This window comes from Dermacentor andersoni, chromosome 4 (genome assembly GCF_023375885.2).
Source record: "Dermacentor andersoni chromosome 4, qqDerAnde1_hic_scaffold, whole genome shotgun sequence".
Classification (NCBI taxonomy): domain Eukaryota; kingdom Metazoa; phylum Arthropoda; class Arachnida; order Ixodida; family Ixodidae; genus Dermacentor; species Dermacentor andersoni.
Window position 1 is genome coordinate 223,484,070 of NC_092817.1, and position 18,942 is coordinate 223,503,011.

Sequence of the window (18,942 nt, forward strand, 5' to 3'; positions counted from 1 at the left end):
ACCTCTTCTTTGACGATGTCGGCGATCGAAGCCACTTGGGGCTGCGACGAAGGCAGGACCTTGCGCAGTTCTTCGCGCACAATGGCCCTGATGGTCTCCTGAAGGTCGCCGGAATCCAGTCCTTGGATGGCGTACTGCGGCGTGAGCCCCTGGCGGTTATATTGCCGGGTGCGCATCTCCAGGGTTTTCTCGATCGTCGATGCCTCTGCCGAAAACTCAGCTACGGTCTTCGGCGGGTTACGAATAAGTCCTGCGAAAAGTTCTTGCTTGACGCCCCGCATCAGGAAGCGGACTTTTTTCTCTTCTGACATTTCCGGGTCGGCGTGCCGGAAAAGACGGGCCATCTCTTCCGTGAAGATCGCGATCGTCTCGTTTGGCAGCTGCACTCTGGTTTCTAGTAGTGCTTGGGCTCGCTCTTTTCGCACGACGCTTGTAAACGTTTGCAAGAAGCCGCTTCGGAACAGGTCCCACGTCGTTAAGGTGGCTTCTCGATTCTCGAACCAGGTCCTGGCGGCGTCTTCCAGTGCGAAATAGACATGCCGCAGCTTGTCGTCGCTGTCCCAACTGTTAAACCTAGCGACCCTCTCATACGTCTCGAGCCAGGTTTCCGGGTCCTCAAATGTTGATCCGCGGAACGTCGGAGGTTCCCTGGGCTGCTGCAGCACGATGGGGGACGCTGGGGCTGCCATTGGGGTTGCCTTGTCCACAATCTTCTTGGTCTTCTCAGGCAGAAGTCCGTGCTCCGGGGGCAGCTGTTGAAGACGGCGGCTTCCTCGATGCTCCGGGACTTCGTTGGTGTTCTCTTTGCGGTCCGGGCTTGGATCACGGCTTGTCGGGGGCGTCCGGTACATGAACGAAAAGCACCTCCACCAGATGTCACGCGGTGGTGACGTTAAGAACACAGTGGCGATACTGTGAAAGGCAAAACTAGATTTTATTGGGCGAACCTGTGCCCACAAAGCAGGCTACACTTATAGCACAACGAAAGCGGCGAACACAGTCGGCGATCGTCGGAAATCTGATCAGCGGGTCAAGCGCGTCGGCTTTTATACAGAATCGTCGAATGTTCCAGACTAATCGTTGGGACCCGCGTGCCTTCCACAAAGTTCTACACCATTCGCGTCAGGCAAATAAATCAGATAACACAAGGTTCCGCGACAACAGACTGCGGATAGAAGCATCGATAACTTTCCAGAAACTTCGGATACATGCAAGCGCGTCCCGCGCTGTGCGATAAGATTTGTTAGACGGCGAAACGTGGTCGCCCGATAAATATAAGTACACGTGTCAATACGTCATTGTCATGGTGCCGAGGCAAAACACAACTGAAAGTCACCTTGCAACCAAAACGTTGCCTTTCAACATACGACAGGAACACATAAACAAAACATTAGTGTATGCTTCAGTATACCTTATTTTTACAGCTATTTTGAGCTATAAAGCATAGGTAGTTCTGAAAATGAGAGGCAGCTGTGATGGATATAGAAGAGCATAGTATGCTTGCAATACCTAGAAATTTTTTAAGGATGAAATTTCAGTACTTGAAAACAGTGCATAAAAGTAGAGCACTGCATGGACACTTTTCCCTGGCCTGGCCCGAGCCAGTACCATGCACTGGTCCACCCTTGTCTAGCTCGGCTAGGTTTGTCCAGTTAGCCCTTGAGCCTCAGTGTAGCATGATCCACCTCTCTGTTATGAAGATGCCAACTGCACACATATTTGCTAGATACAAATCTTGCTAAGCAGTTTTCCACTTGCGTTGCTGCCGACAAGTGGGAAAAAAAATTGATTTTTGGCACCAGTGAATAATTTGCTGCCTTGTATTACTTTAGCTGTGGTCATAGTAATGCAAGCACAAAAAAAATTTAGAAAATTCCTCAGAGCAATGAAATTAACTGACATGGAAGGAAATAAATTATGGATATACATTCACCAATTATGTTGCACGTTAAGGTGTAGTCCAACCGACTAATGGTTTCCATTTAATTTCTTTATTCATTGTTCAAGCAAGTTGAATGAAGTTCTGTAATTCATTGCATAATTACATCAGCATGAATGAATTCTTGATTGAAAGCTTTCTTCAATAAATACTTGAAGGGGGGCTGCTGCGAAATTTCTCATTGGTAAAGGGGATTTGGAAAACAGAAAAAAATGTAATGTCTCACCACAATGACGATGGGATCGGTGGATGAACAGGCGACCAGAGTGCGGTGGCTCCGGTTTGAAGAGGGAAGGCAGGCGGCGGAAGATGGTGGTGGCGTTCTGGCCAGGCAGCTGGGCGTAGAACTCGAGCCCATAGCCCGACTGCTCTCGTTCTACCCACGGGCGCAGAAACTCGCCGGTTTCGAGCAGCAGTTCACGATCGGGTAGAGTGGCAAAGCCCAGGAACGGGTTGGCAGGAGGTCCCGGTTGGGTAAGTCCTGGTGCCTCGGGTCCGCAACCTGCCAACTGTCTTGAACTCCCGGTCCGGTGGCCGACCTTCTCTTGGCGTCGCTTCTTGAAACTCTCCCTTCTTCTGCCAGCACACCTCGCTTTTCTGCCGCTCTGGTCGATTTGTCCTTTCCTGATTGGCCCCTGGAAGCTCCGTGTTTTCTTCTGATTGGATGCCTTTTCCTTTTATTTTTTTCTTCTTGTGCTGCGTGCTCACGTGCTGGATGCTCTTCAACGTTGTCTTCCATCCAGTACAGAATTCGCCTCTGCGCGCACATTCTTTCTCGTCGGCTTCTTGTCTCTCTCCATCTGCCACACCGTGTCACGCACTACACACCACACAATATAGTACAGACATTCATATTATTACAATCTCATCGAGAGATGCTCAAAAGGCAAGCCGCCGCGAGGAAGAGATGAAGTGTGTCTGGGCTTATGGCGTGAGCGAGTGTCGGGCTGGCTTTCTGGCTCCAGTGTAAATAGCCTCTTTCATCTGTGTATTTCGTCTGTGTCTGTGCAACATTCTAGTGGAGGTTAGCCATCCCCGTCCTCGTCATGGCACTCCGGAGTGGTCGGTACATCGAGCTTGTCACCATACCTCCCGGTGACGAGACCACATCTGCAACGGCTTCAGCTTGTCCGACTGCTCTTATCGTCATGGTTGCCCAACATCGTGACCCTGGTCTCTTCTGTGGCCTGGAGGGACAGGACGTTGATGAATGGCTCAAGCTCTAGGAATGCGCCAGTGCTAATAACCGGTGGAATCCAACAATTATGCTTGCTAATATAATCTTTTATCTCGGCGGCACCCCACGCGTGCGACTCCAAACGCATGACGAGATAACGAGCTGGGACAGTTTCAAAGTAAAGCTACGAGAGCTGTTCAGCGACCCCTTTGGGCGCAAGGTTGCCGCGAAAAAGGCTTTTGCGCCTCGTGTCCAGACATCTACAGAGCCATAAGTTTGATACATCCTAGACGTCTTGGCTCTTTGCCACAAAGCCCACGATACTATGTCTGAAGCAGATAAGGTGGCTAAAAGGCATCGCCGACGACGCTTTCAATTTTCTTGTTTTTGGCAACGTCTTTCCTATCGGCGCCATGATAAATAAATGCCGTCGCCTTGAACAAGCTAAGAGTCGCCGTATCACACACCACATCACGCAGCTACCCAACACTGCTGCTACGTCGACATGTGAGGGTCGAGCACATCAGACGACCACCTGTGATGACCTAACCCGTATTGTTTGCCGCCAGCTCGAGGCCACCTGTTGGCCAGCCTTCTCCGCGACACCTTCCAACCCGCCAGCAACCACAATTGCCAGGATTCAGGCCCTCGTCAGACAGGAATTTGAGAACATGGGTCTGAACTCTGTGTTCAACGACTCAACCCAGCGTTCCCCCGTTCTCTAGCGGCCCTCCTCGTCCCCGGCACTCCTTTTCTGCCACATATCGCAACCCGTCCAAATGGCGTACCCCTGATGACAAGCCGATCTGCTTCCACTGCTGTCGCATCCACCACATCGCTCGTCACTGCCGCAACCAATGGCCACCACCTCCTCGGCCATACACCTCCGCTTATTCCTGCACCTTTGGACCTACTGTTCCCTATGCCACCCGCCTAGAACCCACTGCCGCTGTTGCCCCACCTCCGAACCTTCGCTACAGCCACTCGCCCTCACCTCAACGCCATCAGTCTTGTTCGCGCCAGGCCCGTCGCTTCTCCTCGTCGCCTATCGCCTCCTGGATGCAGCCAAAAAACTAGGCACTACAGCTTCTGGAGGTCAAGCTGTGTTATCGACCCTGCCCTCAAATTCTCTGCTCATGTTACCTATGAACCAAAACTTTCTTGACGTTGACGGGTATCCTGTGTTAGGTTCGACCAGCGGGGGCTGGCGATCTTCGAGGAAGGGACCGACGGAAAGGCGCCACCAGGTCTGCTGTGACGACTCGCTTTGAAAGGGCGACCAGACATCAGTCCCCAGCCCATCGGCGCCACCACGGCTGTGGCGGCGACTGGTTTTGTTAGGAGGACAATGCGCCGCGTCCCCAATGGAAGGGCGCCGAGATGGCTAGACACAGTGGGCGGAGCAAGTATTGTTAGCGTGTACACCGTCAAGGTCTCCTTGGAGCAGGGGAGCTCCTGGAAGATATTTTGCGGTGCCGTCTCATGCAGCTTAAAACCCGTCTCACGCGTCAGTCAATAGACAGATGCGGCGGCCACTGACTGCAGGGTCAACTCTGGGATAAGGAGGCGCCTGCTCGGGTCAAGCACAGTGTCTGCGAAAACCCTCTCACCTTGGTGTGGTCAGTGCAACCTGTGCACAAGTGAGTGCGTAAACCTCCCCCTCAAAGGCGGGTTGGTTACGATGACTTTGGACGCTCCGAATTGGTCGGCGAACTGCCGTTTTCCCTCACCTAGGGATTTCGGGAGGACAGTGTATTTAAGGAGCCGTTGGCGGCTCCTCAGGGTGCATTCCTTTTTCAGTCATGTTAGACTGATGAACTGTAACATTCTCATGCAGATACTGTAAATAAATCCCAGATTCCTCATTCTTGATGAGAACAAGTCTCTCCCTTCAACAACGTCCTCAGTGTGGATAAGTTCGATGACCGCATGGGCCAGCTACCATCTATTTCATGCCCGACTCCAACCATTACACCTGTCACTGCACTCATCGATGCAGGAGCACATCTTTCTATTATGAGTGCTGCCTTCCGACGACGACTGAAAAAGCACTTCACCCCAGCGTCGGCACGCGTTGGTCGCGTTGCGGATGGCGGTACTGTGCCTATCATCAGCATATGTACGGCAGGTGTGAGCATCGCCGGCTGCCACACTCCTGTCCTCTTCACCGTGATTGCTCATTGCCCCATGACCTAATTCTCGAACTCGATTTTCTCTCTGCGCATTCTGCTCTTATTGACTGCTCTGCCAGTACCCTTTGCCTTGAGTTGCCTATTCTCGTAGAACCTTCTAACGCACCCCAGTGCCGCTTACGCCCCACCTGCTTTATTTGCCTGCCACCGAAGTCAATAGCCTATATTGAACTGTTGTGTTGCCCACCTGTTCCTGATGGCGAGTACCTCATCACTCCGCTGCCCAACATTCCACTACAGTATGACATCACCGTGCCTCACAGCATTCTGACTGTTACTGCTAACCGTACTCGCATGCCTATCTTTAACTTTGGATTGGGAAAGCAAATCCTACTGCAAGGTATTTGCCTTGTCAACGTTGATTGTCTTGGCGACCATCACGTAGCAGCTTTATCAACCGATGGTTCTTCTGAGCTTAGCAGGCCCCTCGCACCAGCCTCGGGCACCGATGCCAACATAAAGAAAATGGTTGCGGTGGACCTATTCTCTGCGCAGGCTGACAACCATTGCCAAGTATTATCGTCCTACCGAGATATTTTTTACTTCAAACGATCGCCCTTTAGGCCAGACGCTCGCGGTCCAGCATCGGATTTCTACTGGCGATGCTACGCCTATTCACCGATGACCGTATCAAGTTTCTGCATCGGAACACCGAGTAATTCTAAGTGAAGTGAACAAAATGCTAGATAAAAACATCATTAAGCTTTCTTCGAGTCCCTGGCCGTCGCCTATGGTTTTGGTTAAGAAGGACGGCACGTGGAGCTTCTGTGTGGACTACCGTCATCTGAACAAAATTACTAAGAAGGACGTCTACCCGCTCCCAAATATAGACGATGCCCTTCACTGCCTCCACGGTTCCAGCTATTTCTCTTCTGTTGATCTTCGTTCTGGATACTGGCAGATTGCTGTTGGCGATATGGACAGAAAAAATATGCTCATTCAGCTTAGTAAGTTTAAAAAAGTAGGGTACGCTGTTCACTCCATAGAGAAATGTTTTGCGTTCCTGGTTCATTGGCCTTGAGACGAAATTGCCCTCGCTGTACAGAACTATGACATGGTTGAACTTCAAAAGTTCCTCCCATGAGAATGCAAAGAAGCTCTCCAGTAGGACGGGTGCACTTGTCCAATGTGGCTATCACTAATATTACCCACAGTCAAGATTCTATGGCACATATGTTTCTTTGATTAACAAGGCCAACGTAAAAGCAAGATGTGTGTTTTTACACCATAGATCAGCAGCACATAAGCTCCACCTTAAATGTGATTGTTCACCTAAATCTGCCTGCATTTGGAAAGTTAGTGCAAACCTTAAAATTAAATTAGATTGTGGGGTTTTACGTGCCAAAACCACTTTCTGATTATGAGGCATGCCGTAGTGGAGGACTTTCGAAATTTCGACCACCTGGGGTTCTTTAACGTGCACCTAAATCTGAGTAGACGGGTGTTTTCGCATTTCGCCCCCATCGAAATGCGGCCGCCGTGGCCGGGATTCGATCCCACTACCTCGTGCTCAGCAGCTTAACACTATAGCCACTGAGCAACCACGGCGGGTAGTGCGAACCTTCTGTGCTGTTGGCACCCAATTTAAAAGTGTTTGCCCAGCCCTGTGCACTGTAACTTGATGGTTCCAAATTGCTGGTTTTTAGGCCCCCGCCCAACTGGTTTGTTGAAATAGTTGTTAAAACGAATGACAGCTACAATTGCCTGGACACTTATGAGATTCCACTGCAATTTCAGTGGTGTTCACGGCAACAACAGATTTGGTGAAGTGAGGGACAGGCAGAGTGTTAAAGAGGACTGTGAAATCCATCAAACAGTTACGTTGAGCTAACAATGTGGACTGATTGTATAAGGCGAGCAAGCTGCCAAGAATTGCTAAGCTTGATGTGCAGACCTCATTTCTTAGGCAAATAAACTGTGCAATGTCTTGTTTTATTATTGATGACTGCTCTGCCAGTCTGCCTGAGTTGTCATTTTTTTGTATTTATGATAAAGCAGGCACTTTCATGTTTGTGTAGTTGTGTGACACAGAGTCATTTGTTTCTTACAGCTGTCATCTTCTCGGAAGCAGGCGCTGATGCTTGGAGACCTGCAGAGCACGAACTGCAGCATGTATGCCGAAATAAACAGCTATTGCCTATTTAAAATTGAACCAATGTAAGGCAAGGCCCCTTTTTTGCTGTACTGTGCTTGCGAATTGCAAAGCAATGATAAGACACAATGTAGAAAGAAACATTTTCTTTTATTTGGCGGACATTAGAGTGGCATCAAAAAAAAAAGACTATTGAGCAGCCCCAAGTCAGTCACTACACTAAGTAGCTCCACTGCAATTCACATCACCTAGGAATCCCAGCCATACAACCAAATGATTATTCGTATAAGTGACGATCAAGATCATGCCTCACTTGAATGCCACGGAACGCTGTTCAGTAACAGCAGTCAGTTTGTGTCCCTGCAAGCAGGAATATTAATTCGTGTTTTGGTTATTGGTGACATAACAAAATTTATAGTTTTCTGGCCCATCAGATGTTTGAATCAGAAATAACTTCTCCAAAGATGTACACCTTGTCACCGGTACATGCAGGATGATTTGCGGTGGCCAGACACTTTTGAGTGGGACTTCGGTATCAATGGAGGTATAATGTGTGTGCATGCTTCAGTACAAGGGAGATGGGAGGCAGCATCAAGGCAACCTATAGGCACTGTATGAAAAATCTTGAAAGCTATGCTATTTGCTAATGCTCTTCTGCCCTCTGCACTTGATAGAATACTTTCCAGGTTTAATTTCAATCAGAAAAGAAATTTAGTATTTTCTGATGCTACCTTGACATGCAAACAAGTTTTTGTCATGTAGGAGGAGGAGGGGAGGGTTAGGTTAAACTACAACAAAATTTATAAGTTTTTCAGCGTCCTATTTCATGTGTGGTACACTTTCTTTAATTTGGCTTGCTGACCTGGCAGTCGCATAGTCTTGGGCCAGGGATGACTGGATGGGAGAGGACAATGAGGGATACTGTTCATTGTTTAATATGTGCTTGTGTACTATAATATGTAAAAATAAAGAAACGAGTGATATTTTTATGCTTCAAGCATTTTGCAGAGTGAAGTAAAGTTATAAAGAATTTTTTTTTCTCTCTAAGAGATGAGAGAAGATGGTGTTGCTTGCTCATGATGTTGCTGGGATACCCTAGTACCTAGCTCATAATTCTTTAGTGCAGTGACGATCACCAGGTAGAAACCACATCAATTTGTAAGAGTTATGAATCTTCAGCATGAAAGTAAATTAGTGCTTTATTTTATTGGATACGTTCCCCTTTTGGAAAGTTCTGTGAACAAAATGAAAATTTGCAAAAGGAACAAATAAGAATTTGGAACAAGCATGCTATCAACACAACTAATGCACAAGCAGAATTTAGTCACACTACATACCAATAAGGACAGTGTAGGTGTGAGAACGTTGCTGATACTTTCCTTTTCCACCTATGACAAAGGAAAAAGTATACTTCAGTAATTCAGATGAGAACACAATTCTTGTTACACCAGGTGTGGCGAGCCCGGGAGACAGCAAGAGCCACAGGAGTCCTGGACTAAGGGCGCCTCCCACACAAGCAGAAAGACACCCGCTTTTCCTTTATTTTTTTTAATAAATGTTTTTCCTTCTCCTTCTTATAATGTTCTTTAATACAATGGTTTACCTGACTTGGAGGCAGTTTTATCTCTGGAGCTCCTATCTGAATACATGGGAAAAGAGAAATAGTTTTTCTCTGAAGCCAGCAACGGAATTCGATGAGGTTGGTTACATGTAAAAAAAAAAAAAAAGCTGAAATGTAGCGACTGTTCTAGGGGGCAATTTTTTGTGGCAGGAAATTTTGAAAATTGTGAAATTAAAAAGACTTCCGTATGAAGTTTACAACTTGATACAAAAGCTATGAAATTGTAAACTTCGTGCTTATATTTTCTAAGCTTACTGACTCTCAGCAATTTTTCCTAAATATTCAAGGTCCTAAATCAAAATTATGCAGCCTAGAATGACTAAATTTTATCTTTTTCTCTCAAATGCAACAAATTTCATTGCAATTATTCCAGTAGTTGTCTCAAAAGCATTTCTGCATTTTACATGTATTTGAATAAAGAGATTAGAGTTGGCACTGAACTAAAGCATCCTTCTCAAGGCATGCACATCATTTCTGGCCGTAAGGCCAGTTATCAGTCGACACTCTACACTATAAAAGAGAATTGCCTTTTTTTACACTTTTCCAGCAATTCCAACTTAGTAGCATGCTTAACTGAATGCAGCTAGGAAGAAGGAAATTTGACAATTTTTAGTTTATGTGCAGAATTAATGCATTTTTATGTCACTGAATTTTGGCCTTCATGAGCATTCATATCCTTGAATTTTCTTTCAATGTTGAATCGAACATTTTGTACAATACCTGAAGCAGCCATCAGGCCACTAAGCAACGTAAGGGCAAATAAGAACTTCGTGTGGAAGCACTTAAAAGGGCTGTTCAATTCACCTGCACAACTGTCAACCAGTTAACGGAGGTTCACGAGAAGTTCAGAAATTGTGCAGCTTGTTTCTGCGGTGCAGGCACAGCGCAACACTCGAAACGAATGCCAAGGTGCAGATGCGGTGCAGGCGTTATGTTATGCCTGATTAATGTGCACAGAGTGCGTACATTTGAAAGATCGTGAACTACAAGTATTATCAGCTTGTGGGCCTAACTACAAACCACACCTGTACACACATCAGACGTGCGTAAGCGGGCTTTTAATGGCGCTTGCGCCCATGTGCTGGACTGTCTGCTGCACCGCTGCGTCGCACCTGTACGCCTGCACCAAGTCGGCACCGACAGCGGAGTAGGTGCAGCAAAATGAACCAGCCCTGCACCTTTTGAAATGAACGGAGTGGTTCAGCAGGCGCTATTGCTGCACCACTGGAACGAATGGCAGGGTGCAACACCTCGTGAACTGGTTCAGGCGGTGCAGGCGAATCGAACGCACCAAAAGTAAAGCACATTCAGGGGCGCTATAACATAAAATGATTTCAAACTGTTTTGATTCCAATCTCCTGACATCAAATTAACGTAACCACCGGCGCAAGCATCGGGCAGTGACCTGCAGCGTGGTCTGAACAACCCAATCAAACACTCTCCTCGTTTATAGGAGGTCACCTTTGTTCACTTTAAAAACCAATAACATTGCCTACACTCAGTGGTTTTTCTTATCTAATTGGCTGACAAGAGGCGAGGAGTACGGTCTAGTGGAGGGGGTTTCGATGGGGCCGAGCCAGCACAGTGAAAACAGATAACCGCATGAAGAGGGTGGTGCTGGCTTCTCCGATTGGTCTGCTTCACCTTACTTAGCTTGCGGTGGCTGGTTGAAAATCGCGGCGGCTTGCAACAGAAGGATAAGAGTGCCGCTAAAATGGATCCTCAGCAAGAAAGAGTTGGCAGAGTGATGCTGTATACATGCCGCAAGGGCTCGATAACGTTTTACTGCCATGCAAAAATGTTTATCATGTGCAAATAAATACATGCCGACCGGCAGGTGCGAGTAGCGAGGGCCTGAGCGATCGGCGGGCAGCCATCTTCTATTCCTTTCAGAACGGGGCAGTCTCTGGCTATGCAGAAAAATTTTCAGTTTTGTTCGGCATGTTAATGCTTTTTTTTTTCGCGTACACGTCACTTTGATGCAGTGAGTTTTTGCGGTTTTGTGAGGTCGCGTGACAGCCAGGCGAGGTGGGTATTGCCCAAAAACATTGAACCAATAGCAGAGGGCTAATGGTGAAAAGGCGTTGAATCAGGAATAATTATTTTTCTTTTGTGCGGTTTAATCATTCATAATCATTGTGTACATGTATATCAGATGGAGAGCCATCACGGTTTTCGTGACGTCGCGTGACAGATGGGTGAAGTTTGGAGTGGCCTGAAAGAGTTTAGACCAATCGTGGTGGGCTGATTGCAGAATTGGAATAGAAAAGTTTGGAATCATTTTATGTCATAGCACCCCAGGATTCTATAGGGGGCCATAGAATGTAGACTTCCATGCAAAGATGGCCAACCTCACGAGGTTCACACGGATGACATAATGAAGTCAACCTAAGCTGATCTCAACCTCCCAAAGTGATGCGACATTGGTTGGCTGTTAAAATTTTTTAGCTATGGCAATGGCAACCTCGTGGACAAATTTGAGGTTGAGTGAGGTCGAATGCTCGGTGAGGTTATATTTCACAGCAGCGGATGTGCACATTTCCACCTCATGAATAAATATGTGGAAAGGTTTATGATTTTACTGATATGAAGGGGTAATTATTTAATATAATAGCCCCAGGCAGGAATCTGGAAGTGGGCTTCACCCCAAGCCACCTGAGGCTTTGTTTTCAGTTTGCATAGACAGCTCTCATTACATATGAACCATAGGTGTACATTTCTTTTGCTGTACTTCAGATGTGTGACACCACCGCAGTTGGATATCTTGCATCGGCCTGTATCCTCTGACCTTACCTTTAGAAGACAGTGAGTCACATGCCAAACTTCTTCCTCGTCAAGTATTCCTGCTCTAAACTAACAAATGACAGTTGCTGCCTCTCATTCAGTGTTGGCCAAAGACACCTAGCCAGAATCTTGGTACTGAATAATGAAACTACGCAAGACAAACATTCTTTTTCTGGTATGGTGCCTGTAGGCAACAATCGTCAATAAAGGGTTAATGAGAAACAAATTAAAAACTGAAATACAGTAGAACCTCGTTGATACGATCTTCACAGGAACTGGAAAATAAAGTGTGCCATAGGAAAATCGTATTATCCAACATATTATCCAACCAAATCGGATTTTCGGGAAAAGAAAAAAAAACTTAACATTTCGAAAAACGTATTAAGCAGAATCGTATCGAGGTTCCACTGTATAAAAAGAAACGACACTGAAGCTTGTCACAATTTTTTTTAGAGTTTAGAAGTCTAGGGCCTTGATTTAACGCAAGAAATGAATAGTAAAAAAATATCATGTAAGTACCGCTTTAAAGTTCAACATCTTGATACGTATTTCTGCACATTGAGACGTAATATTTACCGAAGCCATAAGACTCTTAACAAAGCATGTTTCACAGTCTTGCAGGCAAACCAAACATTTACAGTGGTGCACCTTCAAATGGTGCAGTCAATTCTATGGACCTAATGCTTGCATCTTGCACACCTGCTCAAGCCAGAGGCAGGAAACTAGGACAACCTCCAAAACACTTCAATTATCTCTTTCTGAAAGAGAGAAGTGTGTTTTATCCAGCAATTCTTGACATAGCCAGACTGGTCTAAAGGTAAATTGACAACTATGTTCCTCACGAAGGCCTGATTCACACAGGTGTTATCGGCCCCATCACGGTACACGCGTCTGTCAGGACAGAGCATTTCCTTGCCGATTTCTCCGCAGAAACAAGACGCTATCGACATTTGCTGATGCTCTAAACATCATCAGTATCCTATGTTAGAGGAGAAAATGGTGTGAAAACCCTCTATTTTCACAGATACAGGTTCCGTAACATTTGGTGCCGAGACATGACAGGATGGTTCAAATGTGTGAACCAGAATTAACTTACAATGGCACTTGAACATAAGATAAGTTAGAGAAATATTGCTGTAAACAGATGGCAACATAGGTGAAAAGTTTTAGATAATGATGCCAAAGGATAGACACCATTGCTTGTAATGCTTCAGTAGAAGCACAAGGTGAGATTTTCAAGATCATAAGCTGGAATCTAAACCACGCAAGGCAAGCAAAGCCCACCTGCCAACTGTGTTCACAGCAGCCTACACGTATTGTCAACCCACGTGACATTTCTGTGGCCAACATACCATGGCAGTTGTGCCAGGATGACTATGGACGCAGATGGCAACGTGCCCAAAGCATTCTCGCCTTGAGCTAGCATTGCAGATGCAGCCAAGGAGCGCCTGCTGCATAAATCAGTCTTGTGTCTGGAAGCGTCCACAACCTCCATGAAAGTGTTACAGAGGAAAAGAGATGCACCAAATATGTTTACTGAATATTTACAAAAGCTGTAGCAGCTGACAAGATATTAGTTAGCACGCAAAATCCAAAAGTGTTCCCTTTTTCATCAGCCTTTTAAAATATGCTCTCTAGATCACTAGACTATCTAAAGCAGGAACAATCGATCGATCCTCTTCAAAAAAAGACAATACAGCACTGACATGGATACTCACATGAATGAGCCCACTTCATGTGTCGACCACTCGAATCTGTTTTAAACACAGGCCTATTTCCAAAGCTCCAACTGCAGTGCACTTGCTTTTATGAGATATGTAAATTAATTTGGGCTAGTTGATGGGTCTTAAACGAATGCACAGTGCAAAACAAAATATATATGGAAGTGACAATGTGGACAGAACAGTCTTCCAACTGTTTCTATTAGATCATAACCTCCCTATATCGAAGCAACATATAGGGAACTGACAGTTAAAGTGAAAAAAGTGCCAGTCCTGATTACATTCCCTTAGGCATTCACATATTTTTCAATGATATCCCATTCATGCACTGCGTGCACAAGAGTCAATTTAAATATGATAAGCCTTTGGTGTAACTTAGAATGATCAGGGGTTCCCTGCAGTGCGATTAGGTGACAAGTTTGGTTCAGTACATATTGATTGGTTTCATTGCATGGTATTTATATAATTGGTATTTTTACAAAATATTTCGCCTACTGCCTAATGTGAAATTTGAGTGCAGCTCTATACATGTTTCCATTTCGCAATATATTGGCTAGCATGGACAATCTGTCACGTGTGGCACTTTCGCAAACAAAGCGAAGTGTGGCACGACTGCGTTGCTAATTGGAAGACCACGAGAGCAGCACATGGGTGATGCGTGGGCGCAATTCACAGCAGCTGCCGCTGACAGACCTCTGGTCATGCAGCGCTTTGTTTCCATACAGATGATGCGCACTAGTGTGGTATAAAGACATCCAAGATTTTCCTTCCTAGGAAACATCTAATGAAGCAATAGCTCCTAAGAAGGCCACTATCCAAAATAATCAAGAAAGGAATAGAGAAAAATGTCACAGAAAATCACATCAAACTAGGTCGGAGCATCAAAAATTGACCAACATTCTAGGCCTTGCCCTTGGAAAAAGTCTTGCAGCAAGGTTAATTGAGCACAAATGGTATGCAGGTATTCTATGGAGTGATGTCAAGCCTCGAACACTGAGCTCTGCTCTTCTGCAGGACCTTGGTGATGCACATTTTAAATGCCATTCTTCTGGCTACTATGGTTTCCAGGAAAATTGGTCATCCTTAAGAGGACAGGACACCACCATAGTACATTTTCAGGCATATTACTTGTACTAGCATACAAAACAATTAAGGCCTACTGACAATGAACAATTGCGGCAGGACGCAATAGCAATGACAGTATTTGGCAGGATGTTTAGACAACAGACTAAAAAGAGTGGACTGGAGGTGAAACCAGTTCTTTTGGTGAAGTATTTAGCTCGGCTTTAAACAGTGCATTGCTTGCATATAGGGTAACATACTTGTCATGTGCAATTTTGTAACAGTGTACTTATGATGGAAAATTCTGATCAAAACCACACAGTGGCATGGTGAGGCAAGTGGACAACACAGTGGTTTTAAAGCATTGTTTCGTGCTGAGTACTAAGTAGCAAGTTCGGTATTCCCACACAGCAGCCAGGTTAATGAGATCAAAAATGGGAATAAAATGTCAAACCAAGTGACAAAGCATGAAGCAAGACCTATAAAGTTTCAAAGTTCTTTGAGTCGTGTGTGCACCTTGTTGGCAAATGTGTGAACTTTCGACGCAGAAAAAATGTCATTGGAAACAACTTGTCAAAGATAATCACTTGTTTATCAACAAAGCGAGATTTTATCACACAAAAGTTCAAAAAAGCCTGCTTAAAAAATGAAAAACACCAGTAATTTTGACCTTCTCTTACATTGTACACCCTGTGATTAAACTGTCTATGGCATCTCTAGCACGTCATGCGGACCAACACCTAGACAAGAGACAATGCCAGCAACTGCTGCAGAATAGGCGAAAGCAGAGAAAACAGTGATGGCACGAAACAGGTTGTAGCATTACAAAAAGAAAATGCACAAGTTTGATGACAAATGATAAAAAAAATACAATTCAGCGCCCTTCCACTATGTGAAGATGGAAGACCAGCTGAAGCTGTACTTGTTGACAAGTATATTGAGTTATATATGGTTAATTGCTATATTGATTAAATAAAGAAACATACACACAACTTCGTTATCCTTGATATTCTATTTACTTTGTCACCATGGTAACCATTGCTTTGTGGTCACTGTAATATACTGCAATTGGTCGCCGATGCTTTCGTGCCCACTCCTGCTTCTGTTTGCAAAGGTGATCCTCACGGGCACGCTGTTCTTCATCGGTCACAGAGCAGCTATCCGACATTACCGATCTGCAGACAAGACGGGTCTGGCTATAGCAGCTGCCCGTTGCCTTCACGCTGATGCTCACACCGGTGCTCTTAACATGCACATCTTTCTTCTTCAGTACGGACTAGACGCGTCCTGGCCATAGCAGGACCAAAGTAAAACTGCTGATAACGTCGCTAAGCAATGTCGACTTCACAAGAAAACGAGGCACCGACATTGGTGGGTACACAATGACGTTTTATTATTCTGTCATCCACTCCAGAGCCACTGAGCACTGCTGGCGCACAGCAGGCTACTGTGGATTCAATTTTGTCGACGAAACTTTTTTCTACACACCCTGTCGATGTATGCACTATTGGTCGTGCTCAGAACCTAGCCATATACAGCTTCGCTGTAAAAATAGCAGGGGAAATGGAAGCAGACACGTTGAATGCATCACTAAGGAATGCACCAAGCAAAAAGATGCAGTTTCTGCAGCACAAGCCATGACCTTCTACAGCTTGTGGCAACAAAATGCAGCACAAGCAGATTGCTCAATCACTCCGCAGTTGTTCTAGCCTTGTGAACTGGAGCAACTGGCTTTCCTGTCCAGGAAGCACGGGCAACGACACTGCACACATGTTGGTAATATCAAGCTTTGATGCAGACATAGTAATGTGTAGTGAGGAATGAAGTGTAATCTTTGTTTCCACTTCAGCATGAATTTTGTGGAAGTGCTGGAGGGTCAAGGTTTTATACAGCTATTAATTTATGTATGTGGTCTAATAAACCATTGCAAAGTGAATGTGTGGCATCAGCAACAGATAGCCAGGCACTATCACGAAAAGAAGCAAAATAGTGCTAGTGTACTGGCAGGCATTCAGAGCTATTTCGCATGCGGTTGTAGCGGTCTGAGCCCTTGTTTCGCCCACATAGAGCGCCCCGTATATGAGCTAGACATCGTAACAGCCGGGATTATTAATTACCCTTGCGCACAAGCACCTCAGAAACGCTACGAATCTGCACCACGTAACCAATATCAGTGTTCCTGTACAGCTTTCACAAAGGTCTACTGCTATGAAATTGCATGACGGCCATTTTTCTTTAGCATACATTTCTTCCGTATTCATCCGCAGGGCGTGGTGTTTTGCCAGTGTGGCTGTACAGTTCGCACAACGATTTACGGCTCAGATTGCATGGCGACGCATGTTTTAGTACTTACACATACAGAGTACAAGATTTCCATCCCCACGAACCTCCAAGTGTGACGTATTCTCAGTTACATTAAGAACTAATGCATCAGCACGGCAGTTAATTCATAAACTGTTTCCGTTCCCGCGATTCCCCTAAAGTGTGTGGTATGCTGACCTTGATCAACGATACTAATGAACAATGCATCGGCACGACGTAATGCTTTGCCACTAAAGTCATCCGAGAAGACACCTCACTTCCAAACGTATCCTTTTGCGACTATAAAATTCAGTATGCTACCGTCGCAACAAAATAGCAACAAACTCACCTCGGACGCGGCTTTTTCGTCTTGCCGCCCACGCATCCTGTCGATTCTGTGCTGCAAGCTCGGCTAGGGACAAACAGAGCTAACAGCTTTCTTCCCGGTAGTACCTAGGCGAAGAGAAATTTCGAGCACCAAAAGTCCCCATATTTCTCCCTCGCAACTACTGCTCCTCGCGCGTGCGCAGAAAGAGCGGTGAAATCCATTTTCGATGTGCTCGTATTGAAATCGGGAACCGCAAAAGCGCCGCCATGTTGTTACGCGCCGAGGTTGCCAGCTCCTGAGACGCTTGCTAGACTTGGTGACAGTAGTCAGTTTTAATCCGGCAACCGTAGCAGCGTAGCAGCATGGCGCCTCGCCAGTAGTGTCGTGATGTGTGCGTGCAGCCGTGTGTTTGGGCTTTATAAGTTGGTTCTTTATTCTATGTTGCGGGACGGTGTGGGTGTGATCCATGTTGGCCGTACAGGTGGCAGTTATGCAACCGAGGGATGATCCTGTTGAAGTTTCCGGCGGTATGCGGTTTTCAGCGGTCATGCCTGTTGCTGGAGTGTCACGTACTGGACGGGGTTACGAGCTCGAAGCTGAGGTCAGATTCTTCGTTGGCGTTCCGTAATTCTCTTCGCACGGGCGCGGTATGTTGCAAAAGCCGCTTTCGCGATCTATCGTAGCGACGATAGATCGGGTTTCTTTAATATTATAAGTACTGATCCAGCTGTAGGGCACATGTAGCCGACAAACGGAAGCCTCAGGAGAACACCTGAGATTATAATAAAGCAGGCGGCACAGGAACTCCAGGGCACCCAAGGGACAGTGGGGGGATCAAAGCTCGAAGCAGAACGGTACGTAGGTTGGGACCGCCGAGGCAGGTGTGTGCCAGGGAGTGTTCGCACGGACAGCTCCCCTGGCACGCGCAGCAGTGCCTTGCAAGGTCGAGATACTTTAAAGGCACCTGCGCCCATGATCTTTCTTTTGACTCGGTGCTGTTAGCACGATTAATGAGAATAATATGGAGGGCATCCGGTGCAGTCGCGAATGCGTCATGGCAAATGTAGCTCGCGTCGCCTGGCGTGTGTAGTTATATCAGAGTTGGTTGTATGAACTTCATCATATTAATGCGCTTTGTTACGGTACCTTAACGGAATGGGTCTAGGGGACGGTGTCGATACATTTTTTTCGTACCGCCCTAATCCTGTTATACCCCCACTACAAACACGCACACATACCCCCCCCCCCCCTTTTTTTATGTATACATACAATTCCTTGCCATGATAGATCATAGCCTCCTTTATTTTTGAAAAATAGAGGAGGCTATGGACGGATTGACCAGTTCAAGTTGTCAACTTGTCAGTAACTGTCATAGGAATGACTGTAATAAACACAATTCCACGATCGGATTGTTTACTTTCATTTTTTGTTGTAACACTGAGGACTACATAGAACTTTATTTTGTATATGTGAGAGAAGTATGTTGATATCACGAGCTTAAGCCAATGTGCGATACACAGACAAAACATCTGCTACAACATGATCCACACAACACATACGTAATTAAAGGTGCAAAATGTAGGGGGAAGCTTCAAAATACGCTCTGTAGCACTGCAAAGTATAACATATATTGTATGTGTACAATAAATGTTCAAAAAAACAATGCATCAATGTCCCATTTGTCTTCAAGTTTATTATCAAGTTCAAGTTTACTGAAGATTATTA

The 18,942-nt window shown here is 45.8% G+C and overlaps 1 long non-coding RNA gene across 2 annotated transcripts in view; it reads left to right on the forward strand.

The window, feature by feature from the left end:
- Positions 1 to 8,970, forward strand: part of LOC140217443 (uncharacterized) — a 64,276-nt gene extending 55,306 nt beyond the window's left edge. Inside the window, exons 1-3 of one of the 2 annotated variants that reach the window (XR_011894021.1) lie at positions 1,855 to 2,413; positions 7,359 to 7,420; positions 8,852 to 8,970. This is a non-coding gene — a long non-coding RNA (uncharacterized lncRNA). Of the gene's footprint in view, positions 1 to 1,854; positions 2,414 to 7,358; positions 7,421 to 8,851 lie in introns of those variants that run through there. The other variant, XR_011894020.1, reaches the window with a different exon arrangement.
- Positions 8,971 to 18,942: the final 9,972 nt, after the last annotated feature.